The sequence below is a fragment of the Dromaius novaehollandiae genome, chromosome Z (genome assembly GCF_036370855.1).
Source record: "Dromaius novaehollandiae isolate bDroNov1 chromosome Z, bDroNov1.hap1, whole genome shotgun sequence".
Classification (NCBI taxonomy): Eukaryota; Metazoa; Chordata; class Aves; order Casuariiformes; family Dromaiidae; genus Dromaius; species Dromaius novaehollandiae.
In genome coordinates this window covers 69,223,862-69,248,872 of record NC_088132.1, presented here as the reverse complement: position 1 = coordinate 69,248,872, position 25,011 = coordinate 69,223,862, and the positions used below count along the sequence as shown (strand labels likewise).

The 25,011-nt window shown below is 38.7% G+C and overlaps 1 long non-coding RNA gene across 4 annotated transcripts in view; it reads left to right on the top strand.

Annotated features, from left to right (window-relative positions):
- The first annotated feature begins 711 nt into the window (after positions 1-711).
- LOC135324782 (uncharacterized) overlaps positions 712-25,011 on the top strand; it is a 142,931-nt gene continuing 118,631 nt past the window's right edge. For 3 of the 4 annotated variants that reach the window (XR_010386036.1, XR_010386037.1, XR_010386035.1), the window contains exon 1: positions 712-857. This is a non-coding gene — a long non-coding RNA (uncharacterized LOC135324782). Of the gene's footprint in view, positions 858-930; positions 952-25,011 lie in introns of those variants that run through there. The other variant, XR_010386038.1, reaches the window with a different exon arrangement.

Here is a 25,011-nt window from a genome sequence, read left to right as displayed (position 1 = left end):
AAATTATGTTTTAATGAACTAATTAAAAAAAAAAAAAACACTGTGTTAACCACTCTTCCTAAAGTAGCAAGTTTAAACACAACCAAAATGTTTAATTTAGGAATCTGAAAGTGTTACGAGGTTTATGGCTTTGAAAAATGTTGGCATACTGCAGAATGATGGCAGTGTCCATAAGGCCAATGCCAGCAAACTTTTCAGGTAGATTATGTTTTTCTTTCATGATTTATCAGTGAAGCATGTGATTAAAAGTTATCTGGGAGACACAGCGTGGCAAAGAATCAAGATCACTCATCAGTGTATCCGTGGTACTTTGCCCTTTGCAAACAGAGGCTTGAAACTCCCACTGAATTTGAGAGTTAGGAGCTGTTGTTTCTCCTGGATGCCTCTCTTGGGATACTGTTGCTCCCAGCCTTGCTTCATGTCACTCGAAATCTGATGAGTTAACAGTGAGTAGTATTGTCCCCCCTTTGCCTGTGCTTGGACCAAGTTCAACTCATCTGTGGTGCAGGCCTCTGGATACCCTTCCCCCTCTGAGCATTCACAGAAGAACAGCAGTTGCAGAATTGTAGGAGAGGCATATAAACAAACTTTATGCCGCTCATCCCAGCTAAATATAATTTCAGGAAAAGACATAAACCTTTAAACTTTACACTCACTATAAAATCCAAATTAACTCAGCAAAGAGGACTTTTTTTGCAGAAGAGAAAAGGATTTCACCAATGTTAGCAGAGGGCAGAATTCACCCGCTTGGTTCCATATGATATTCAACTAAGCCTGGATAATGTGTCATTTTCAGCACTTTTTCCTTTGGGCTTGTCTACATGCTTGGGACTGACATCAAAGTGGGAATCTTCAATGTAAGTGCTCTCTGGTAACTGGTATGAAGAAGCATGTCCAAACAGCTCAATTGCTGGCTGTTGCCTTTACACCAGAGGGTATTTCCTCAGCATGGTGAGTGAGCTTCCCCGTGCTTCTTTGGGCTGCTCCTGAGCCCTATGTATCGTGGAAGTGTTTCTATGGTGTGAGACAGAGTATCGAGATGAAGCTATGGGGAAATTGGCCTGGTCCACAGCTAGGAAACCAGCTGTGCAAACTTCTGGTTTCCTTTTTTCCTAAAAGGCTGCTTCCTATAAGGCTGCTGTCTCTGCTTTCATATTCCTATCAGGCCACTGGGGATGCTGCAGCTCCTTGTGCTGTGATGCTGGGTAACTGGGTAAATGCTGTAGCTTGCATGGATATATAAAATGTGCCATCACTGAGCAGAAGCTCTTCTGCAAGCCAGTAGCCATACTACTAAGCAGCTTTGACTTCTGTATTTGAACCAGCAGTTGGAGATACATACTAGAAAGGGTCCCCTAAGAAATCACGTCATGTAGACTTGAACTCTACTGAAATGCTGTAAGGGGGATGTATTCCACTGTATACCCAAAGAAGGGAAATGCGACATGTCAACGTATCTTTAAACCTGAAAAGGCTGTATAGGTGATGTGCCTGAACCTCATATGGTCAGGGACCAATCCTTTGTGTATTAAGTTGATATATGTTTAAGAGCAATGGCCAAATTCACATGCAAATTCATATGCATGAAGTGGAGTAAGTTTCACAATGTTTTACGGGGAAACAAAGGCAAGTCAGCTTCTAAACTCAGCATACTCACTCCATCATTCACCATGTATCCTAATGCAAATTTTGGACTGTAGCCTGGGACTGATGTAATGATTGGGTGTTTCAGTATAGGACAGGCAATATTACCCAAATGTTCTAGAGATCAAAGGATGATCTGTATGTGCATGTAAAGTGCTGATAGATTTTTGCTGTATTGTTTCTGGATTTGTAGGTCTAACAACATTTCTTATTGTTTTCCCAACATGGGTTGTATGCACAGCAATGCTTGCTTATGTTCATCTCGGATAAAAAAGAAGAAATGGAAAGATATCATCAATTTCCCTGTTACACACTGGAGATCCTAAACTCTATCTCATCAGTCAGTATCTCAAATGCATAACAAAGAAAGATTAGTTATATCTCAATCTCCATACCCCCTTTTGTTTACAGAAAGATTAATGCAATACCTTTTTCAGCATATCCCTCCCCCTTTGAACTGAGTAATGCACTAGCCACTGAACTGGGACAATAAAAAAGAAGTAAAATGCATACAGACCATAAGATAGAAGCAATAGGAACTAAATTACATGTAGTTATTTAATTTTACAAAGCAGTAAAATATGAGTTCTTTGCCTCATCTTTATTATTAAGTAACAGTGGTAAGAAAACAAAACAGTACAATCACATGAATCTGATATTTTGCCATATTGTTACATGCATGTATCATTTCACAGCCAAATACAGTACAGGACATTACCAATAACTTACACTCTATTATTTACATAAAAATAACCTTTAAATTACTCAGGCTTTTTTTCAGTCTTTCTTAGTTATACTCATTGACAGATAACAATTAAGGAAAGACCGGAGGATTTGGTTTACAGTCATGGAATTTCATGTTATTTTCTATCATGAGAGCAAAAACCTGTCAAACATGGAAATATTATCGTTCCAATTAAGCTAGACATTTGGCTAAGCAAAAGATTTTCATCGAGTCAGAAGTATTTATCTAAAATGAAATGTTTGCTAAGCTTTGTCATCTTTTAATGATTAGAACATTGAAATGTGTGTCAAAGATGAGGATGAATCAGAGAAATAGGTAGAATTACTGCTATATTTCATTGAAGAAAGCCTGAATTACATATTATTCCATGGCAAAGCTCACAACCTCTACCATAGTCATGTTCATTTGTCCCCATAAATGAAAGAAAAATACTCAGTTCAGTCTTTCTGTCATTGAATTGGTATTAAAACTTCCTTAACCCTAAGCAGAAGGAGCCTAAAAATATATAGAAGCTCTGTATACTTACAGTTAGTGTGATTGTAGAACAACCTTTGTGTAAACACTTATTTTACTTTCTGGCTTCTGCACAAAAAGTACATGGACCTTGATGAGGTGACATAGCCAACATATTGTATTTCTTTTTATATAGGAAAATCACAGATTGCTTAGGGCTTTTTCCTGTCCCTGTGTCATTTTCAGCAGGGCTACTATTTAGCCAGTCACTTCCCAGCCTGAACCAATGCCTGCAGTACTTCTGCCCCAGTTGCAGATCTTTGCACTTAGTTAACTTACTTAATTGACTTGCCCAATTTTAAGGTTTTCATGCTCTCTCTTTCCAATGGCCCTGCTCAGCCAAAGAGGCGTGTTCTATACAGTGTAAACAACGTATGGATTTCCTCACAGTGAAGTGTTTATTTTGGCAAAAATTAAAGGGTGGGATGATCTTGAAAAACCTAATTGCCTTTCAGCTCCAGGATGGATTTTGCTGTTAATGATTTGAGCTGCATATTCATTGTCTCTGGGTACAGGAATTAGCTTGTGTTATATGGCAAATACTCAAACAGAGATGTATTTGAAAGCCTGCTATACAACAGCAAAGCTAAAACATTCTGTGCCCTATCTACCCTGTGTCTGGCACACCTGGGGTGGGTAAATGTACCTTTGGCATAACTTTCTAACCTCCGGGCTACTAAGACGGACTAGGAATGATGCCAGTTTCCAATTCAAAATAGATTCTCTCGAATAGTGTTTAAATTCTCCTAAGTGAAAAAGCTTAAAGATTTGTTCCCGTAGCCAGGAATAATAGCGCTAACGGAGAGGTTTGTCATTCCCCTAGACATACCGCAGTGATTCCTCTTCTCCACATACCCACGCTCCCCAGTAATGATCCCCTCCATAATCAATCACTAGTTGTCGACTCATGGGCAATTCCTTTTACGTAACTGCCTGAGCAAGCGCTCTGATTTGTGCAGTCAGTAGGGGGACCAAAATATTTGTGTGCTGAGAAAACAGAAAAAAAGTGAATCACGTTCACGTAGACGGAGGCTGATTTAGTGGGTCTGCGGAGAGGGTCCATGACATCTATTATACAAAGGATTTCACTAGGAATGTGAAATGGCTAGCAAATCATCTTTCACCCGTATTGTGAAGATATTCAGAACATGAGCTAAAAATTGAACGTATGCTCAGATCTGCAGACAGTCTGAAATGAAAGAAAGGAGAAGAACAAATAGTTCCTGTTGTGTTAATATAGTAGTGTTGACACTGAAGTCGAATCATGGCTGAAATCTCCTTATTTTAATTCTGATCAAAGGAAGAAGAATGATCATATCATATAGATCTGCATTGTCCAGTGATTTTGTATTATGACTGTGCAGAATTTAAATTGTGGACAAACACTTTTTTTCAACTTTGCCTGTCAATGCAGGACTTTTTCTTTTTTTTTTTTTTTAAATTTATGTTGAGTTCAAATCAAGAAACCTTCTGTAGTCTTACAAAAGGAATAGACACCAAACAGTCCACCAAGTCTTATATATACCTTTAAAGAAAAGAATGTTATCTAATTCCATACCTAATCTAAGCTGAGATATTTCACGATGTGGTAATCTTTTCCCTTCCACACAGTAGTTTACCATCCAGTCCTGTATCTCCATGGTTGTTTTACACCAGTTGACCAAAATTTCTCCAGGCATTTGTTCTATAAAGCAAAACTCCTGGCATATGGTAAAGAACTAAGGAGTCAAAGAAAAATACTACCCAGAAACTAATCTTCTTGGACTGAACAATAGATAAGGATAGTTTTGAAAGAAATGGTGGAAACAAGTGGATTGCTTCTGTAATTCTTTGCCCATGGCTTTAGAATAGAGGAAGTGAAGTTTGAATAAAGGAAGATTTGGCATGAGATAGAGGAATATTGAGGAATAGTACAATGTACAGTAAAGAAGTACTAATGTCGTATGCCTTGGAAAAACAATGCAGTTAGAGAAATATTCCTACCAAATTGGAATAGAAAGTTGGGTGTGGACAATAAGAATCCAAATGTTTGTTCAGTAAGGCAGGGAGTCTAAGTGACAAAAGGAAGGAACTTGATTCAACCAGGCAGGACTCCAAAAAGGCACCAAAGGCATGATAGCCTAGTGGTAACAGTAATCATAGCTGGAACATGAGCATTGAGTAGTACTGACAAGGAAAGAAAGAAAAAACAATTGATATGGTGGAGTAGTATTGGAGAGAAAAAAACTTCCACTAGAAATTATGGCATCTGTTCCTCAGCAAGGATGTTTACAGCCATGTTCTTGTTTTTCTCTGAAGCCTCTGATAACCTCATCATTAAAGCAACGTATTTACGTTGGTTCAGATGACTAGTGATAGGCTAGAACAGCGACCCATAGAGTCTAGTCTTGGATCATGAGTTGATTCATGGAAAGATAAACAAAAATAAATCTGTGACAAAAGTTCTTGATTTCAAAGGGATCTGATTTGCGCTGACTACACTGAGGACTTCTGTGATGTGAATGTAAAAGAAGGCTGTAATTTCTCTGAGTCAAAGAAATAAAAACTATGCAAAGCATGTATCCTATCCAATGGGAAAACTTGCAGGTAAATGCTCCAGATCCACAGGTGTGAAGATTTACCTCAAAAATGATCTTCAGCGTAAGCAAGGAGCTTATAACCAGTGAGCTAAAATGGCTACACAGCACTGGGACCAGATCTGGCTGGACAGATCAATTTGGGCCATAACTGTCTGGTTTAAAACACAGGGTTGTATCTGGCTGAATTTTTCTGTCTAGTTGTACGCTGTAATGCAAACAACTAATGTTTTAGCTTTAGCACACACTAATTCTCACAGAGCTGCAGCTGACTGCTGTCCTAGTGCAATGCTCTAAAACAGGAGTGCACTCTGAAGTGCCGGGGGAACTGCTGTGATTTCCCAAGCAACAACCTCCATTTTACATGGAGTTTTGCCTGCTATTCCTTTGCTGTTCCTATTAATAATGCATTTTACTAACTAGACATATTGTTCTGTTTAGAGTTTGTTTTGTCTTCTCTGGTAACTGCAGCCTGTGCTTTGGCAAACTTTTGCATAAGAAACTACCTGTCTCACAGGCATGCTATGCACTTTTTCAAAATATTACAATTTTCTTTTCTTTCTTTTGATTAGTCTTAGGCAGTTAAGTCCACAACTTAACAAAAATGTAGGAGGTAGTCTAGGAAGGAGTTTCCTTCTTAGTTTTTGAAAATAAAATTGTATGCTTGTGTTACAATATACCCAGAGAGGAAATTTGTTGTGTTTTTTAAATTTGCTTTTTAATGATAGAAAGAGAGTTTGTTATGTAACAGCTAGAAGTGCTTGTCAGCAACATTACAAAACAACCCACAACTCAGTCTGGATGGAAAAAGGAACAAATGTATCTCTGATGTTAGCTGACTGTAAACAGTTCAGGAAGAATTTGACCCTTGGTTGCATATGGGATATTTCTCTCCCCGCTGAAGCAGAACTGGAGGCCTCTCCACAGCTCAGCAGAGATGTCTGACACAGTGGAAATAGCCTAAACTGGGGAATGGAAAGCTGTTCAGTGGGGTAGTTTGGCACCACTGCTGAGCTAATTTGCCCAGCTGAGAAGGAGACATGAGTGGCTCAGGTCTGACGCCGTTTTGACCCAGTTTTTATACAGCTCCTGAGCTGCCACTTTACTGCCATGCCGTTGGGTCATAGGCTGCACCAGCTCAGGGTGTCACAGCCACAGAGCTGGCTTGGTGTCACTGCGTACCATCGTTCTGCTTAAACCTGCCTGATACCATTCGCAGTTCTCAGTGGCAGTCTCCATCCTTATGATTTCATAAAAGTTTTTATAACAGGTATAGAACTTCACATTTTAAAAGCAGGTCCTTATACTGGTGGAAGGCCAGATTGTACCTGCCCAGAAGGAAAAGCCCCAAGATAGAGACTAAGGAAGAAGAAACCAAGACACCCTTTTTGCCTTTTTGTGAAGTGTTCCAAGGAGCTCTCGGATCTCCACAACCTGCACATCTTCAGTTTTACTGCATCCAGTCACTTCTTGCCAGCTCTCTCAATGACTTTCTATAGCACAAACATAGTAAGACTTAAGTTTTGGGCAGGGGCCAGATGATTACAGTCTGAAGGATGTGGCCTAAACATTTTCTGGTTTGATGGCTTCCATTTATTCCAATAGTTACAGTATATTTTTTAAACCATCAATCATATCAAAAACTTAAGAGAAAACTAGCATGTAGTATGTGGCTTCATTGCTATGGCTTCATCTCCAGGACAGGAAATGGTCATCTGGATCTTTTATTATTGGTAATGATTTATTTGAAGTAAAATTGTTGTACCTTCCAAGTTCTTCAGTGGCTCTAAAAGTAAAAATAAGAAATATACCAATGTTAATATTAATACTGACTTAATGTATAACGAGAGATAGAGGAAGCTTAAAGATATGTAGGGAGCCAGGGAACCACATTTTGTTTGCACAAGACTGTATAAAATTTTCAAGGCACTTTTCTTCCAGCAATGACTTTTATGATCTTATTGCATGTTATGACCTTTCCAGGTAAGAAATTCTGAAATGCATCAGTAAGTTTTGCCTTAGTCCCATGTTCTGACATAAAAGCCTAATAAGCAGAGACCTAGGGGAAACGTTAGAAGCTGACTAATTGTCTTGTAAATGATTTTGTCATGAACTCAAATTTTGTTTTATTTTTTGGGGTGGGGGGGTCAGAGTAAATTGTAGTAGTGAAGTAGTAGTTAAATTATTATGGGCACTAGTTTGGCAATGTTTATTCTAAGGCAGCAGATATGCAATTATAAAACATGGCACAACATGATGGTTTTGGTGAGCGTCCCTTTCCCTCTTTGAGAATTTATGTTGCAAACCCATCCAAATCCCATCTCTTCTTGTCACAAGTCAGCTCTTTGTACAGATCAAAGCAGTATGAATGTGCATGGATGCGGGGAAGGAAGGGTAACAGAGATTGTGTCCATCTAGTCGGTAACATTTATCATACCTTGTTTTAAATCTATTCCCACTCTCTCCCAACAACCTGGCTATGGCATACATTCCCATTATATCTGTCTGAAATCCAGAATAGCCTTTTGGTTGCCAGTACTGTCACATCGACCTAAACCGAGTTCAAGGGAGAGGCTTGGTTCTCATAGTGAAAATGGTCCTCAAAGCAGTTCTTTAAAAGAAAGGAAAATTCAGTTCTCCTTATAGATGCCAATGTAACTTAAGTTCCTTTCTTTTGGAAGGAGAGGCTGCAGAGCCCCATCTCTCAGGGACGGAGCAACTCAGGGTGTCTGGGAGACCAGGCTGAGTGGCTGAGCGGGAGGCAGGCAGACAGGCTGACAGATTGGCCAGGCGACTTGTGGCCCCAGCAGCTTGGTTTGCACTAGGTGTTCTGATGATGCTTCATATCATTCTATCCGAACTTCCATGTTTCCAAAGAAATATGATGCATTTGGAAAAGTACTCCCAGCCCTAGCTTTGTATTCAGTTTAACCTGCAACAGGCCTATTTTACATTTTACTTGTGGTTGAACAAGGACAAAAATGCTGGTAAGACTACTGCCATATCGACTTGGACGTATGTTTTACAGTGGTATTTGTGGTAGACTGACGGAGGATCTTTGGTGCTATTAGGAGCATAATTTCCCAGACTTATCTAAAGGTAAATCTGCTTTAGCTGTATTTTCCATTCTCCTTCTGTTGTGGATTATTGCAGTGTAAAAAGAGTTTTCATGAAACCAATGCACAGCTGACCTGCCAATATTGAGAGATATAATACAGACAGAGCTCTCAAATGAGACAGGGAAATAGATATACTGATAAAATGAGTGAATACATATTGTTTACAATGCAGAGCAGTGAAAAAAGAAAAGGAAAGCAAATACCCTGAGTGTATTTCCTCATTATAGGGAACTGACATGAAAATAAATAAAGTCCTGTTCAATCAACAGCCCGTTTGAACATCTACACAAAGATGTCTAATCTACCAGGAAGGGCATGTACCGATATTTGTGTCACACAGGTAGGTACTGCAGTGATGAGCGCAATAGAAAGATATGTTCTGAAGCTGACATACACATTGTCATATGCAATGCTTAATTAAACATAACTGAGTCAGATCGCACCTTCTAGTGTGGAGGCATGTTGGAGCTGAGACTCATTGTGCTAGAGAAACCATGTAGATCTTCACATAGAATTATTTTATTTTTGAATGAATTTGTCATATTGAAATTCTTTTCTTGAGGTGGAGTAGTTTTTGATTTAAGCATCAGTAAATAGACTGGCTATATCCGTGTTTCTCTCTAAGGCCAGTCTTCAAAGAATCCAGAATCTGTTTGTGCCTATCATCTGCCATCTGACTGTCCTGGGGACAGCCCAAAGGCTACCTGAGGATAGCCTGCCCAGGTGTGGCTGGCAGTATACCAGCCTCCAGAAGGTATACTCTGGCTGCACGTAAGCCTGCTCTGCCAGACCCACCCTTTGTATGGCCTAGGAGAGTGATCCTTTGTGAGGATAACTTCTGTGGCTGCCCCGTTTTTGCAGTGTAGGCCAGCCTGGTGAGTTGCCTCCTTCCTAGTCATCCAAGCAGAACACCTGCTGGAAGCAGAAATTCTAGCTACACTTCCTGAGACAGCTGGAAGCTTTGTAATAAAGTGGCTTGTTTTTCAGAAGATGAGAAATCACTGAAATGGACACCTCTGTATTGCCAATTCCCATTGAACCTTCTTGGAAAACTCTCTGCTCTAGGGAGACATTTCTGGTCAAAATTGCAATGCCCCTTGCCTGGAGCAGACAGACTAGCACTTACAACGTTAATTTAGGCTGAGTGATAGAAGTAAAAGTCTGTTTTTCATCTGGCATAGAAACATCAAACTTCGTCTTTCCCATTGGGAGGTTAACGCACTAAGCTATGAAACTGTGACAGCATTTTTTCTTTATTTTCTGCTGTGTTAAAATAATTAGACATTTCTTAGAACAGAAATCTTGTTTGCCACTATTGCAGGAAAATTGATGCTGCCATGTCAAATCCTTGTTTTTCTGGGTTTGAGTAGTTAACTGTTCAATGCAAAAAGCTGCAGTAGACACAGCTGGTCTATTGTGGCCTACTTTGGGAGTTTCTCCTGAAATTTGGCACAGGAGATCAGGCAAAGCCATGGCTTGAGTTCATTCTCTGCATACGAGCTGAGGGCACTCATGGCTAGATTACTGTCCAAAAGAACTGTTGTCTCCTTTGGCCTGATGTGCTCCTTCTCTGTCATGTTCATGAAAATCCAAAGATTTCAGTTTCACTGTGCAGAACAAAAGAAAAGGAAGGCCATATATTATGGAAATTCAAAATGCTTTTCAGGACAGGAAAACTCATTTCCATCCACTCTGAGTAAAAAGGGCCTTGATACTACAGAAATGAAACATCGTTTTCTAGAAACAGCATCATTTATTGCAAAATAGGCAAGCTATTTTCAATAAAAAGCTGGCTTGCTGCTAGGTACTTCTGGTATTTACAGTGTCTTTTTTTTTTTTTTTTTTTTTTTTTTTACCTTAGGTTGGAACTGGTTAATTATAAGCCAGATAAAAAGCTTTGATCCTTTGCTGAAGTAGTATAAATCATATGATAATTGATTTTGGAGTTTTATGTCAAACAATGGCATTGCCACTGAATAAAAAATGTTTGAAGAGTCTTAGGGCTTGTCAGTAATTAGGTATGCAAACTGTCAATCCATTGCATGTGATAGCTACACTAGAAAGTAAGTGTTATAAAGAGAGATCAGAACATACGTCTAGTGTTTAAGTATCCTTTTCATTTGATCCAAAGCCAATAAAAGGTAGCTAAATCAAATACATATATTTTAAAGTTATGGTCTGACAATTTTCTGCAATGGATGTGGGTCATTTCCATGACAGCAAATATTGACGGGTAATACCCAGCCTGAACAAACTAGAGGTATATGTGGCTTTACCAGCTGGTGAAGATCTTAATATATATCCTTACATTCTAAAAAATATGATAGAAATTTTATACTGATACAAGCTTATTGTGAAAAATATTGTGGAGAAATGCACTTTATACATGATGATTTCTACCAATTTATGCCATTTGAGAATAAAAAAAGGACAGGAAAAAGTAGAAATCAAGAAAAAAATAGTAATTCTATATGGAAATTAGCTGTCACAAGATAGTAAATATTTAAAAGAAACCTCCTAACTCATTTGTCCAAAAAGTTCCCCCTTGCAGAAGTTAGGGAGGAAGTAGTAACTTTCTGTAGGTGCCGTGTGGAACACCAGATTATATGTACTAATAACCGACTCTAAGAGCAATGAATCAGAGCACTTTGAGGTGAGGAGATATGCAAGACCCCTGGTACAGAACATGAAATAAGGCCAGAAGACCTGAAAAAGTCCAAACTAAGAGAAACTATTTAAACCTGACTTTTCCCTGAAGTAGATGAGCAATCACACAATCTTTTTCACTGGCTTGGCTGAGGAGTAATAGTTTTTCTCTGACAGGACAAATATTGTCATATTTGCTTCTGAGTGCTGCCTTGATGAGGGATTCACTTCTGGTCAGTTTATTCAGCTTGACGCTCTCCATTTGTTTATGTTATCGTGCACTTTTGCTAGGACATATACTTTTGTGTTCCCTCATCCCTGCTATTTTTAATGAACTGAAGTCTATGAGACTGAATGAAATATCTTTGAAAGAATTTATTCTATTAGGCCATTTACAGTATTCCACTTTCAGTAAATTTGAATGATGATCTATATAAATTGTTCAATAATATATATTTATGCAATTGCTAAGGCAAGGGCTTTCACAAAGCACGCATGGGAGGAATAAACCCAGCAAGGGTATTTTGTCGTAGTCAACAGATCGTGAAGAGATAAGCCAACACAGATGACATGTTTCCATATTAAATTCAGTCCTGATGCAAACGGATCCAAATACCACTGAGACTAAGGACTTGAAGGCTGAGACTAAAGGTGTTTCTAAATGTTAATGAGAGAAATGACCACTGGGTCTGGCTGCAGATCTGTTGATATGAGGCTTTCTATTCTTTCTTAATGGGGACCTGTAGAAAATTCCCACTTTCCTTATACCTCAGTTTAGCCCCTTCGGTAAGGGACACTAGAGTCCTGGGAGGTTCCGTAAAGAAGGGTACAGGGAACATTATTTTCTGGTTAACATTTAACGTAAGGTTTTCTCTTTTTTAAATAGTAGATAGTAACTCTTAAATGATTGTAAAGGAAGGAGTCAGTAGGGAATGACTTTTAAAGGTCACATTCAAAGCCAGTGTAATGTAATTAAAAGAACGGCTCAGAAACATGTGCTTTAAAATCTCATTAACTACATTTATATTTGTCACAGGAAAGTTTACCCAGGTATCAGTAAGAAACATGCTGAAATGATCTCAGAGTTATTCTAGTTTAGTCTTAATGAACAAAAATCTCTTACCTTTTTGTTTTGTATAAAAACTCAGTAGAATTGAACAATTGTCTTCTATCCCCATTTCACCTCATCACAGTCATGATATCTATGGGTATGTCTACAGGGCTCATTGCAGACGCTCCAACCTGTTACACATCTTCCTGGCTGAAGTTGGACACTGAGGTGCCCAGTGAAGCCTGGAACAGGAGTAAGCATTCTTGCTGTGTTTTAAATTATTCTTAATAATCCTGGTCCATGTACCATGCAGCTTCCTTAACTCCTTCACATATTATTTTTAAAAAACATACCAATGTATGGTTCCTGTCTTGTATCTGATATATTTAAGTTTACTGAGTTCTCTGTATGTTGATGCACTGTTTCTTCTTGCATCTGAATTAGATTGCAAGTCCACTGTAGAAGGTTTCATGGCCTTTGATTTCTCTAGGATGTGCCAAGTGCACTGCTGACATTTTGCATTCTCCACACTTGTTTTCGTCAGAGTCTCAGAATATCTTTTCCATATTACTGTCAGATAAACTGAGGGAGAAAGAAGTATATTACAGCTTGCCAGGAGGAAGCCAGGATGAGAACTGTGACTTTCCCCAGCAATATTTCTCTGGAGAGTCACTTTAGCTGTGTGGCCCACACACACAATTTTATTAAAGGTCAGTGTGAATTTTTTTAAAGCTCCATCTGTTTTCAGAGTCATGAGCTTTTTTGTAAGGAACCCCACATTTATTTGTAGTAATGGAAGTTGTTCACCTTTATGGTTATCAAACAAAACTTGAATTCACTTTTACATGGCACAAACAGATGGCCAATAAAATGTTTTCAAAGTGTACTATTTTTGATACATAGTTTTGAAGCTGACCTTATGATTCTTTGTGATGTGAATTAATATTTTTCAGCATCTGGCACAGACATACTGGCACAGACATACTGGTACAGACATAGCTACCAGAAAGTAACTTTCAAATTTGTTAGAGATGTATTATTTGGAAGTAAAATTCTCAAGTCTTCTAGTGATGGCTCCAATCATTTTGGTTGCATTCACATGAAGGAGTGCTGTGTACTGCTTAGGGGCTCTCCCTAGTTTCCAGAGAACAGCAGAGGGATTAGGCGCAGGTTTCCTGTCCTGGAGTTAGCAGGAGTAGGGTTATGAGCAGCAGTATGTGAAAGGGCTGCCTCACTCAGTTACTGGTACCAAGCAATGTTGGTTAGCTGCTTTCTTTGATTTATATGGCTTCATACCTCTAACACCCTTTCCTGCTGAGCAGACCTGCTGCAACGCTGTATTTATCCCACCAGAATTCTCACCAGCTTGTAGGTATGGGAAAGAGGAAATACCTAATCAGACGAAACAGTTAACGTAAGTTAAAAGGTAGTTTATGAAGTTTAGTTTTTAGGGCAGCTTAAAGTTGACATTTGGAATAGATGTGTATTATAAAGTCATTCTGGAAGGTGGAGTTCCATTGCCCAAATGGCATTTTCTATAATTAGATGATTTATGACCTTTAAAAAAAGGGAAATTCCATTTCTACCTCCTCTTCATTTCCTTAAGTCTACAAATAGTCTCTAAAAGGCAAGGTCATCAGTAGGGCTGGACAAACTGAGCAGTGTCAGTACATAAGAAATGCAAAAAAAAATTTTTTTTAAGTAGTATGCTTTTTGCTTGCTTTTCACTTATATACCACCATGTAAAGGTCTGCAGCCCTGCTTCTCAGCTTGTCTCCTCCTCTCAAACACACAGTGAGCAGAAAGGGAAGAGAGGTGTAACTCTAGAGTCTCCCTGAAGAACGGGTGCTGGGAACCAATGGCCCTCTCAATGCCCCTCTGAGCAAGGGAAGGGAAGCAAGGAAATCAAGTGCCCATCATGACTTTAAGCCCTGGTTGATTAGGATGTCAGGAACACTTCAAAGAGGGGATTTTTCTACTTCTCCCAGCAGCTGGGCAGTGGAGAAAGAAGTCTGATGTTAAAAAAGGGGGTCCGCAACTCAGTCCCTGGGGGAAAGGCGAGAACGATAGTCCCTGGAGTCTCTATCATGCTGGCGTGTGCAGTGCCCTCGGAGTATGTGCTGCAGGGCTGATAAGATCATTTGTGCCTGTGTGTATATGGCAAGGTCAAGAGAGCCAATTAATCACCCCTGGCTTAGGGAGTGATATACTACTTCCAGTTCATTATGATAAACAAATTCTAAATCTTCTCTCTCCCGATCTATTCTGAAACAGAAGAAAATGGGAGAAGCTTGGCCATAATCCAATCAATATGAATGCCAGTTCCCTGAGCTTGATACAGTGCTTTGTCTGCATTGCACAAGGAAACAAATATGCTGTGTGAGCTAATTAGGGGAGAGGGTGCCCACAACCCCATTACTCTACCCAAATCATCTCCTGTCCCCTCTGACATTCAAAAGGATTCCGATGACATTTTCTGTTTCAGACTTCCCTCTATATATACAATGTCTAAAATAAATCTAGAAAACTTTTCAGAACTGCATTTTTCTATAAGACAGTTAATTTCCTAACCTTTAAATTAATTTGAAGAGGTTCACCTAATAACTAAGATCAGTGTCACTCAGTCATTCCTAAAATTACAATTAAAGGCAAATAAAATTCATGACTCGTAGATTCTTATAGGAGAATCTCTTCCTCAGATCCACCAAACCAATTCCCCTCTTCCATTACTACCCTGTATCTGCTCTGTCTATTGGTTCTTTAAGAATATATATTTTCTTTAAGGACTAATTCTGGTCCTTTAAGCTTTTGCCTTTAGTGGTATTGAAATTTGCTTTACCTGCTTCTGTATCTTCACTTCTTATAAAACAGAATTGGGAGAATAAGTCTAATAAACAATCTTAAATTGCATGGCGACTTATGAACTGGCTGTGAATAAATGTGTCCAGGAAATAAAAGTGATTTTAAAATCACATCTAGAATAGCCTTCTACAGAAGAAGTGGGGACAAATTATTAACCAATTTTGAGGTGGAATTTTAGCAACTATAGCAAATCTATGAATTTGAAAAGCATTTAAAGAAGTGCATTTTGCATGCAGAATATTGTTAAAATACCATGAAATTCAGAACAACCTTTGATTTCACTAACTGACTTGTTGTCTACACAAAATGTAATCTAGAAAATCCAAATTTATTAAACTCTTAGTTCCAAAATATATTTTCCTTTTAATAAATTGCAATGCAAAATGCATTGTGTTCTGTGGTAAAGTTTCTTAACTGCTTCTACCAAGGGTTCATTTAGGGTAAAGTCACTGATAAAACATACTTGGATTGTGCTTGATATCTCACTAATTAAAGAGGAAAGCATGCTGTGAGAGACTGCTGCTGCTCTATCCCTTCTCAGACCATCTCTGTCACTAAGCTAATGGAGCGATTCTGCATTTCAGTCTAGAAGCAGACATTCTTATAATTGTCTGCAGTCTCATACTAAATGCTTCATCCAATAAATAATTTTTAGCTTTAACTCATTTCCTCCACTTCAATACACTGTGTGTTCAAAGATGTAATTAAAAAGTAGCGCTGTTGTCTAACATCAGTTGAGTCTAGCAAACAATTGTTCACCATCTGGAGGTTAGGCTATAAGAATGCTAATCTAAAAAGAAAAACATATTTGATTTCCCCTAAAATGTATAGCCTTCATTTTCATTTGTTTGATACAAATCAAGAGCAATTCTACTGTATACTCATCACAGTTGTATATTAATATATACTTGTATACTAATGTGATTTGTATGAGGCTGGCTGGAGCAGCAGAAGAGAAGAAAAATGAAAAGCAGGAAATAGAAAAAAAACCTGGCTCATATCCCTCCTCTTTTAAACTGCTTTTTACAGAAGCTTCTGGTCTGGCCAAATGAGAACAGGAGGTATAGCTTTCTTCAGCCCAGTATAATCGGGTAAGGCCAGCAGCAAAAATCATTTGGCTTGCTTCCTCTCATGGAAAACAATGTGGAGTGGAAAGAGCATTCTTGTAAACTATGTATTTTACCATAGGTCTCTTGATATTTAGCATGGTCTTTAAGAAAAAAACACCCAAATCTCTGGTTTCTCAAGGCATGTGAAAATCTTGCCTTTGTTTTGTTTTGTTTTGTGTTTTTATTAGCTCATTCCTGATGGTGGTAGAAAAACAACAACTGGTAGAATGAACAGCACAGTCTCAGAAGGCCAATAAAAGAACTCATGATTTTAAAATCTCTTTATTTTTCAGACTAGATTGTGATTTTAGGTCATGGTAGAGGAAGTGATAGATGACTTTTATACGCTTCAGTTGGCCTTACTGAAATATGCAGGATTGGCCATGCTGAAATCTGCAACTCTAAGTTAAAACCTCTGGGGAGGTGTTTAGGTGTTACAGCTGGGGTAATCTCGTGGCTCACTGCTGCCAAAAGGCAAAAGTCCTTCCCTGTTTCCCTTTCCCCTCTTTCCTGCTGTGCTGTGCTGTCCCTTTCTTTGCACCAATTTTGACACTTGCTTGGCTTGCTAGCACAGGAGCAAAATATCCACTCTTTCTGCACTGGGCTAGTTTTCTGATGCATTAGTGAGCTGAACTGGCTCTGACAAGTGCAAGAGTGGGTTCAAGGGCCAGAGTAGGAACATTTGGCTTGAACTAGAGGGATGAAGTGGGAAAGAAAGGAGCTTTCAATTTTTTGTGGCAGTAAGCCGTTAGATTCAGCTGTAACAGCTAACTTCACCTTGAGAAGCACAAGTTGTCTGGCTTGAACAAAGTGGAAAGATTAATAAACCCTTGATGCCTTCTGGTAATAAGGAATTTAATAATTCAGGTATCTGGGACTCTTGTGAATTTTCTCCTTTTTTATGAGCCTTCTGATGCTTTTTCTGTCTGTTCATGTATCTCCCTCAGTGAATCTTCTTGTAGATCTCCTGACCAGTTTCTCTGTGGTGAGAATGGTTTTCTCTTTGATGTCTTTTCTATGGACAGCTTTCTTGGTAGTTGTGTAGGTGTAAAACTATTGCAAGAGAAACTTGCTTCTAGTTGTTAGTGTTTGTTCCTGCTAAAAGACAGTTCTGCTGGAGAAAAAAAAAGATAGATTTGTGGGTACTAACTAGGAAAGTAAGAGGAAAGGTATTATAGTGCCAAGACAGTTCTTCATTTCGAAACAAGACTACTCATGCAAAGTAAGAGAAAATTAGCAGTAGATTTGACATGCTTGCAGGCAAAAATTCTGTCAGATATAAAAACTGTTCACCACTTCATTCACCACTTAGTATTTTCTTTCCTCTTTATATTTGACTTTATAGGGAATCCTCTGAATATGGAGGATAGGTTTGGAGATTGGCTTTTCACTTCAAGAAAGAGGAAAAACCACTTCAAGAAAGAGGAAAAACACACTTGCAAACATTTAAGTGACCTTGAAAATGTGTTGATAAAAGCAGAGTCTGGACTAATCGCTGCTCTTTGAGGGTTTATTTTCAGCTGCCCTGTCAAGTTGGGAATTGCAGCCGCTAAAGCAGCACAGTTTCAGATCTCATTTCAAAGACATTCAAATGAAGAACTGCCAGTTGTGACACATGCCCTTTTATTATCCTAAAAGTGATTGATATCTTGCTGGAGGCAACAGTACCTGTGAAATGTTATGCACCTTTTAAACAACTTCTGCAGTCTCTGCTTTAAATAGCATGGTACTAACAATTACACAGGGCCAAAAAAAGGCTTGTTTTTCCCATATGTCTTTCTCCACTACATAGGTACTGTGGAGATATCTTCAGCCTATACTACATATACATATATGTATGTATATATATAAGGTGGTCTCAAGGCAGCTCTGTAAATGCCACACGCCTTAAAAACATCCAAAAAGAGGTCAGACAAAATCATGGACAGCAAGTCCGAAACAGGCAGTGAATGGACATTCCCTCTAACATTCCTAATCATACTGCTGGAGAAGTATGAGGGAATGCATCACTGGCAGTGTCACGCACTGCACCTGTGTTCTTCCTATATAGCATCTTCTATCATCACTGTCAGAGAGAGAACACTGGACTTAAATGGACCATTGATTTGGCACAATAAGAGGTTCCTTATAATGGCAATTGAACAAAGACTGCAGCTGGCTGTGTGGGATAGCAATTTAAAAATCAGGCTGAGTTGCAATTGTTTTGGAGGAGGTACACATTTTGATTTAATGCCTCAGCTTCACACTTTTAATAAGATTTTTTGAAAATGTTTACCTATAAGAAAATACTTCCTGAACTGAAAAAGATCGAAAAGGATTTAAAAAATTAATATTCTTATAATTTGGTCTATATGAAACAGTGGGTGGGAGGGGTCTTCTGGCAAGCTTGGCCATGTTGAGGCTGGGGCAAATTTGCAATATGTACTTATCCACACAAGAAACTCAGATTTGAGATAAAAGTTTTAAAATTATCACCCAAAGATTACTTTGGTTATTATTCTTTTATAAACATACATACGGTCCAACATACCGTATTTGTTCATGTGGCTCTGCCATCTGTTTTGCTTGGATCCATGTTTGTCTGCTGTAGTGGCCTTCCTGCTTTTTTGAGTCCTTTTCACTATGACAACAATCTGTCAAATATTCTGGAGATAATTCTAATTCTATAGTCAGAAAGCTACAAAAATTGTAAAACTGGCAAACAACATATCTTCTTTAAACAATTGTTAAGAAAACGACTTTGATTTTAGAGATACAGCTTCCAATAAGAAAGTGAAGGAAGTCAAGGTCTTACTTAATTTTGTCCAGAAATGCTGACACTGGAACTCCCCACCCTGTTCTATCCTCAGTCTAGGCATATAAACCTACATCTCTGAGCACCCAGGAGAGTGGCTTGTAGGAAAAGAGTAGGAAAGTGAGGGATAAAGTCTGCTCTTCTTGTTGAAGCTGTTCCATTTCTCTGGACAAAGAATTATTGTACCTCTTCTGACACAAACAAGCCAGTCAACCGGACTAAACTGCTACCCTCTCACTGGGTCAAAACTTTTGGTACTTTACACAGAGCAATGGCTCTGGTACAAAGACTGTATACAGAGGTACTTCCCCTTTTCTTACCGGGCATCCTGTGGCTTTTCGGTGTGAGAGACTCGGTTCTAGTTTCTGCATAATCATTACTCTTTTTTTGTTTATTTATCCCTTAGTTCTCTTTTCCCACAAAAAAATGTTTTGCAAATTTACAAATAGTTCCAAGACAGTTGAAATTACATTTTTCTGGGTATATGACTGCTCAGTATTTTTTCATTTATCATGGATAATATATCCAAAAATGTCTCTCTAAAATTAAGTTCTTCAATGAAGTTTGACTATAAATGTGCCCTTGATTCTGAAACCAAGCTTAATTAGTAAACACAGGATTAGTTCAGTTCTGAGTAATACCATTGCTTTTTTGCCAGAGAATTAATACAAGAAAAATGCTTGATGGGCTGTACTGTTTAATGGTGTTGGCCTTTAGCATTTCTGCCAAATTAAAGGCTATTTTATAGTCTATGCTTCTAACCCAGACGCACTTGGTGGCCTCAACTGTCTTGAGCCAAGAAAATGTCTTCAAGATGGTTTGGTATGATTTTAAGAGCAAAAGTGGATGCTTAATGTTTACCACATGATAATTTCTTAAACAATTACAAGCAAAACTGATGGGAAGCTGGCTTGGGCTGTGCTCCACTCTTTGTTGGAGCATGTTTTATTGAATGGGAAAGTGTTTGGAGATCTCCCACTAGAAAATACAGGTCTCCTAATCTGGGGCTCTTGAAAGTAGAAAATTACTGTGCTAGAAAGTATCAGTGATTATCCATTTACACCAGTGAGAATATTTCTTGCTTTCATTCTGTGTCAGTGCTGAAGATGGAAATATGGGAAGAAAGGAGGGACATGGGACAAAATCTTGGTCATATGAAAATTGTTTATATTAAAATGATCTCAGCTAATTGCACTGTATTGTATTTAAGATGTTCTATGACAGGTTGATTGTGAATCAAGCAATCTCACTGCAAGACTATGGAGTTCAGTGCTGACTCATTTATAACCATGCTTCAGTGGAATCTGTTGTTGAAATTAGGCTGCTTTTGCTGTCTGTGCTATCATTTTTAATGCTGGCTTTGATGACTCCATACTATGTTATTGTCAATAGTTAAGATGAACCCTAAATTTCCAGATAGAATGATAGTTAAAGGGTTTAGATGAAAGTTATGTCAGCTCTTATATTATGAACTGCTCTCTTTAGTTTCTTAATGTCATTATAAAGCTTCATCTGCAGTGTCAAGGTCTTGTAGATTAGGTCTAGTCACAAAGGTATTTTCTTTGTTATGAAGTGTCTAAGAACCAGCACAAAATAAATCCCTAATGAACTAACATTGGAGAGGTAACTTGAGTGACTTCTACTGGGTAAAGAAGAGCAAAAAATTAATTTTTCTGCATGTGAAGACTTAGGGGGTAGGGCTAAAGCAATCGATTTTGCTTTTACAAACTGTCTTTGGTAACTATTTTTAGTTCTACCCCATAGGCGAAATGGATAGAGGCATGCTTAGAATAGGAATAATTCCTGCAGGTATAAGGCAAGTACCAGTCCTGTGAAAACCTGTTCTGAATTGGCTGGTAAGTTTATATATACTGTGCCTGTGCAATTACTTTTTTACTACATTTTGAAGGATTAGCTGAAAATGAAACTTCAACAAAAACACATGTGGAATTTTCCATTTCTTTTTCTCTGGTTTTCTAGTCAGCTTTATTGGGAGGTGCTCTAAAAACTATTCACTATTCTGGAACAACAGATGCATGAGTATGTAAGTGGGATCTTCTGTGTTGCAGACAGTATGTCTGACATGAGCCTCACTGAACATTATAGCATATGCAACATAGAGTTGCTTTGTGCATACGTGGTGAGCATTTGATTTGAACAGTCAGACATCTAGAAATCTGCTAGATCACTACACAGTGCTATAGGGCTATAGCCAACACCCCAAACCAATTGGATGTGCAGGTCTGAATATCTAACCCTGTGTGTAAAGGGAGCCAGGCTTCTCCATGTGGCAAACTGGTGGAGGATAGACCAGTGAGATGGATGAAATTTGAAGAGTGAGGAAACTACTGGACTGTGAGACTGATAATGGGACAGATAAGGAGCTAGGTAAAATGCCTGTGTTAGGGTTAGAGGAAAGTGGATTACTGTGGGAATTCCTGACCTGTTTAAAAACAGATTTCTCCAAAGTATGGTTTATTATCTTCTTTCTCTTTTTATAATGATTTCTTGCTGTTCAATACAGTACAGCAGTATAAAAAGATCTATTTAGACCTACATTGTGGGTTGTACATACAAAACGTAATTTTTAACAACTGGTGTTAGAACTGAAAGATCAAGCCAATCACTGCACAATAGTGGTTTTCAAATAGTGGTCAAGTCTATTTCCAGTTTAACCAGAGAATAGACATAAAATGTAGACAGAAGCATCCACTTTACCACACCAGCCGAAGTCGTAAAGGAGAACTGTAATCTTCCATAGTATCAGTGTGGTATCTGAAAAATTTGACAAAGACTGATCGACTGCAGAATCATGTTTCATGTTGCATAGCACATTTTGGAACACTTTCAAGGTTCTCAGGTTATTCCAAAATGGCATAATATTCAGGATCAGGAAGCTGGTTTTATCAAAATGGTATGAGTGGTTAGCTTTGTGATAACTTTGTGAATCTTCCCTGCAAAATCATTAACATGTTTCAGTATAGTAATCAGTTCAACTACCTGTTCAATTGCTAATAAAAACCAAAAAATATTTCTTCTGAACATACAACATACTACTGTGGCCAAGAAATGAAGCTGATATTTAAGTTACGTAGCAGGTTCAAACTCTCTGCCTGCATCAGTTAAGACTAAGATGCATATGCTAGTGGCTTGTATGAGACATTGCAGTTGAAGATGGAATCTGCTTGCCCAAATAAAAATGAAAATGATCCCACCTGTCTTGGTGACCAGATATGTTTTTGTAGGAATGGAAGCCAGGTAGTATTTCTTCTTGGAGTAGTGAAAAGACTTAAGAAAGGGATCTGTTTACTTATGATCCCCACCCATGACTATCTTGGAGCCACTGGGAGACCTGAAACATGGCAGTGGTGACATAAGGACCCTGGGTGTGTGATGCTAACTCTCAAGTTGAAGCTTCTTCTAAGGTAGCCAAACTGTCCTGTTTACATGTAAAGGTCTTGGTTAAGCATTTAAAAATAGAATGGTTAGATGCTTTTTCCTGACTAGCTGAACAAAATATAGGCTGAATGTCTGATCAGAATTTTTCCCAGAGACTCTGGCTTGTGTCCAGCTTTGGAAAGCGTGGTCCTAGTTTTAGAACTTTGTCCAGATTCTTTAATGTTAAGGTAATGGATTGCCTTTGCCTACACATATGCTTTGAGCTCCATTATGCTTTTGGCTTCCAACTGATCCCAAGTAATTCTGACTTCTCCCAGTTAATTTTGAAAACCTCACTTTTGGCACCACTTCAGGTTAAAGATAGAAGTGTGGGATTTTTTGTTTGTGGTCATTTTCTGCCCACATATATGTACAAACATACAAATATATGGGTGTATAGTATGAAAAAGTCCATCAGGAAGTTAGTACTTATTTCCAAATTTGGAGATAAAATGTACTGTCAAAATCTTTGAATGCCAGATAATCAATAATCAACAAATTAATGAATAAATTTAAAGTGTAAGTACATGCTCATAAACAGTCTATGTAGAATGTAGTCTGTTCTTCATTGCAAGGTGACAAGGAAATGCCATCATGGATAACAACATTTATCATTCTCTCAAGGTCCATGTCATAGGTACACCAGGATGCCTCTGACACTCTGCAATCTGGTTTTCTGATCGTGCCATTTATGTTTAGTTTGTTTTATAACTTCTAGTGCTTTTCATTTAGAAGAGAAACATTTGAATCTCTACCAACGAAATAGGAGTCTCCAGCCCTTAATAGGCAAACAGACAGACACTGTGAGGAGCTGTTTGGAGGATGATGACTGAAATGATGCTCACATTCCTCAGATCTACTCTCTGCTAAAGCAGATCTAGAGCTCTCTCTGCGTCCTCAGTGGGGAGAACGGGGTGGGGAGGAGTTTCTTCAGGATCTGTGGTTTAGAGCAGAGCATGATGTTTGCTATCCAGCGTTGCGTTTAGGAAACACTGATGTTGGATCTGTTTGGGTAGTGTGGGCAGGTTACACCAAAGCAGCAGCAGGTAAAATCTCTTTGACTGGCTCTGGGTATTTGAATCTGATGCCCATCAACATATTTTAATGGGAGCCCAAGGTTCAGCTGAATATTGCAAAACCCGAGTAACATTAGTCTGGCTCATGCAGACCTATGAGACAGCCAGTAAGAGGCTGCCAATATCTGGTGACAGAGGGGCTCTGTGCAGAAGGCCCTGTCTGGAAACCCAGGGCATTTCAGGGGAGACCTAGGAAGGGGGAGAAGGGACCACTGCTTTTATTGTACTTTCCAGACTGGTAAGAGTTGTTTTTGTTCTATAAAGTTAATTTTTTTTTTTGAAACAAGGATTTGATTGGCCTCAAAGAGTTTAGTTTGTCTACTTTCCAGGCAGTTAAACTTTCCCATGGCCTGTTTCGCATTCACTGCTATTGAAGTTGTTGTTTTGTTTTGTTTGAAGAAACCACTGCTCTGTGAGGCCACAGTAACAACGCAGACAAATATTCTTCTGCCTTAGTTTTTGAGAATTCACCCAGTGCCTGCTCAGATACAGACCATTTTAGATGGCTGTCCTACTGAAGAGAGAATCCTTGTGTTTCGTTTGTTTGTTTGGTTTGGTTTTTTTGGAGGGGGGAGAAAATTAAAGAACAAACAGTAGAAGTCTTTTAGGGGTTAGTTCTCCAAAAAATTTATTCTCCCTTTGACCTCCATAGTGCTTGGACAAATAAACTCTTTACTTTTGGATTCTAGAACTAGATTTGTGTGTTCATTAGGCTCAAGCCAAGTGGCTTAGGCCTCAGTTTCAGCTTCAGAAAGGCTGCTGTTGCCATAACAAGGCTTGTGTGTAGGACCATATGTTTGGGATGGGCTGGCGTAAAGTCAGGGCAGCGTACGTGGTGAAAAGCACGGGTCCATATCTGCCCTGTGTGTTGGAAAGGCTAATAACTCCGCATGGCTTTCCAAGCACAGAAGAAGGAGAGAAGCCAGGGGATTCAGTCCCTAACACAGCATGCTGTAGCTAGAGTCATTGCAGGAGGGAGATAGTTGATGGCAGATTCACTATAGGGTGGTAAGAATGGCAGCACAGGGCAACATTCGTCATTATTTTTGAATTCGTTTAATAGAATAATCCATAACATTTCTGCGGGGAATATCGCAGGATTTAAAATTAGAGCTGTGGGAAAACTTAGTGGGGAAAAAGCCGGCTGGAAAGAAAGTAGTATTTGTTTTGTTTTGTTTTGTTTTTATTCAAGAAATTAAAAATCTCTGTCTGTCAACTCTTTGAGGCTGAGCACAGCCTCAATAAAGCCCATTGAGAATTCAAATGCCAAATAAAAGTAGCAAAACTAGTGTCTACAGAGCCAAGCAGTGGGTCTCACTAGTTTTTGTTGTCATTGCACAATGGATCATGTGCAATACAAGGAATGTGGGCATTGCAACTCATAACCTATGACCTTGCTTGTCAATTCGCTATTTTTAAGCACACATTTGGAACCACC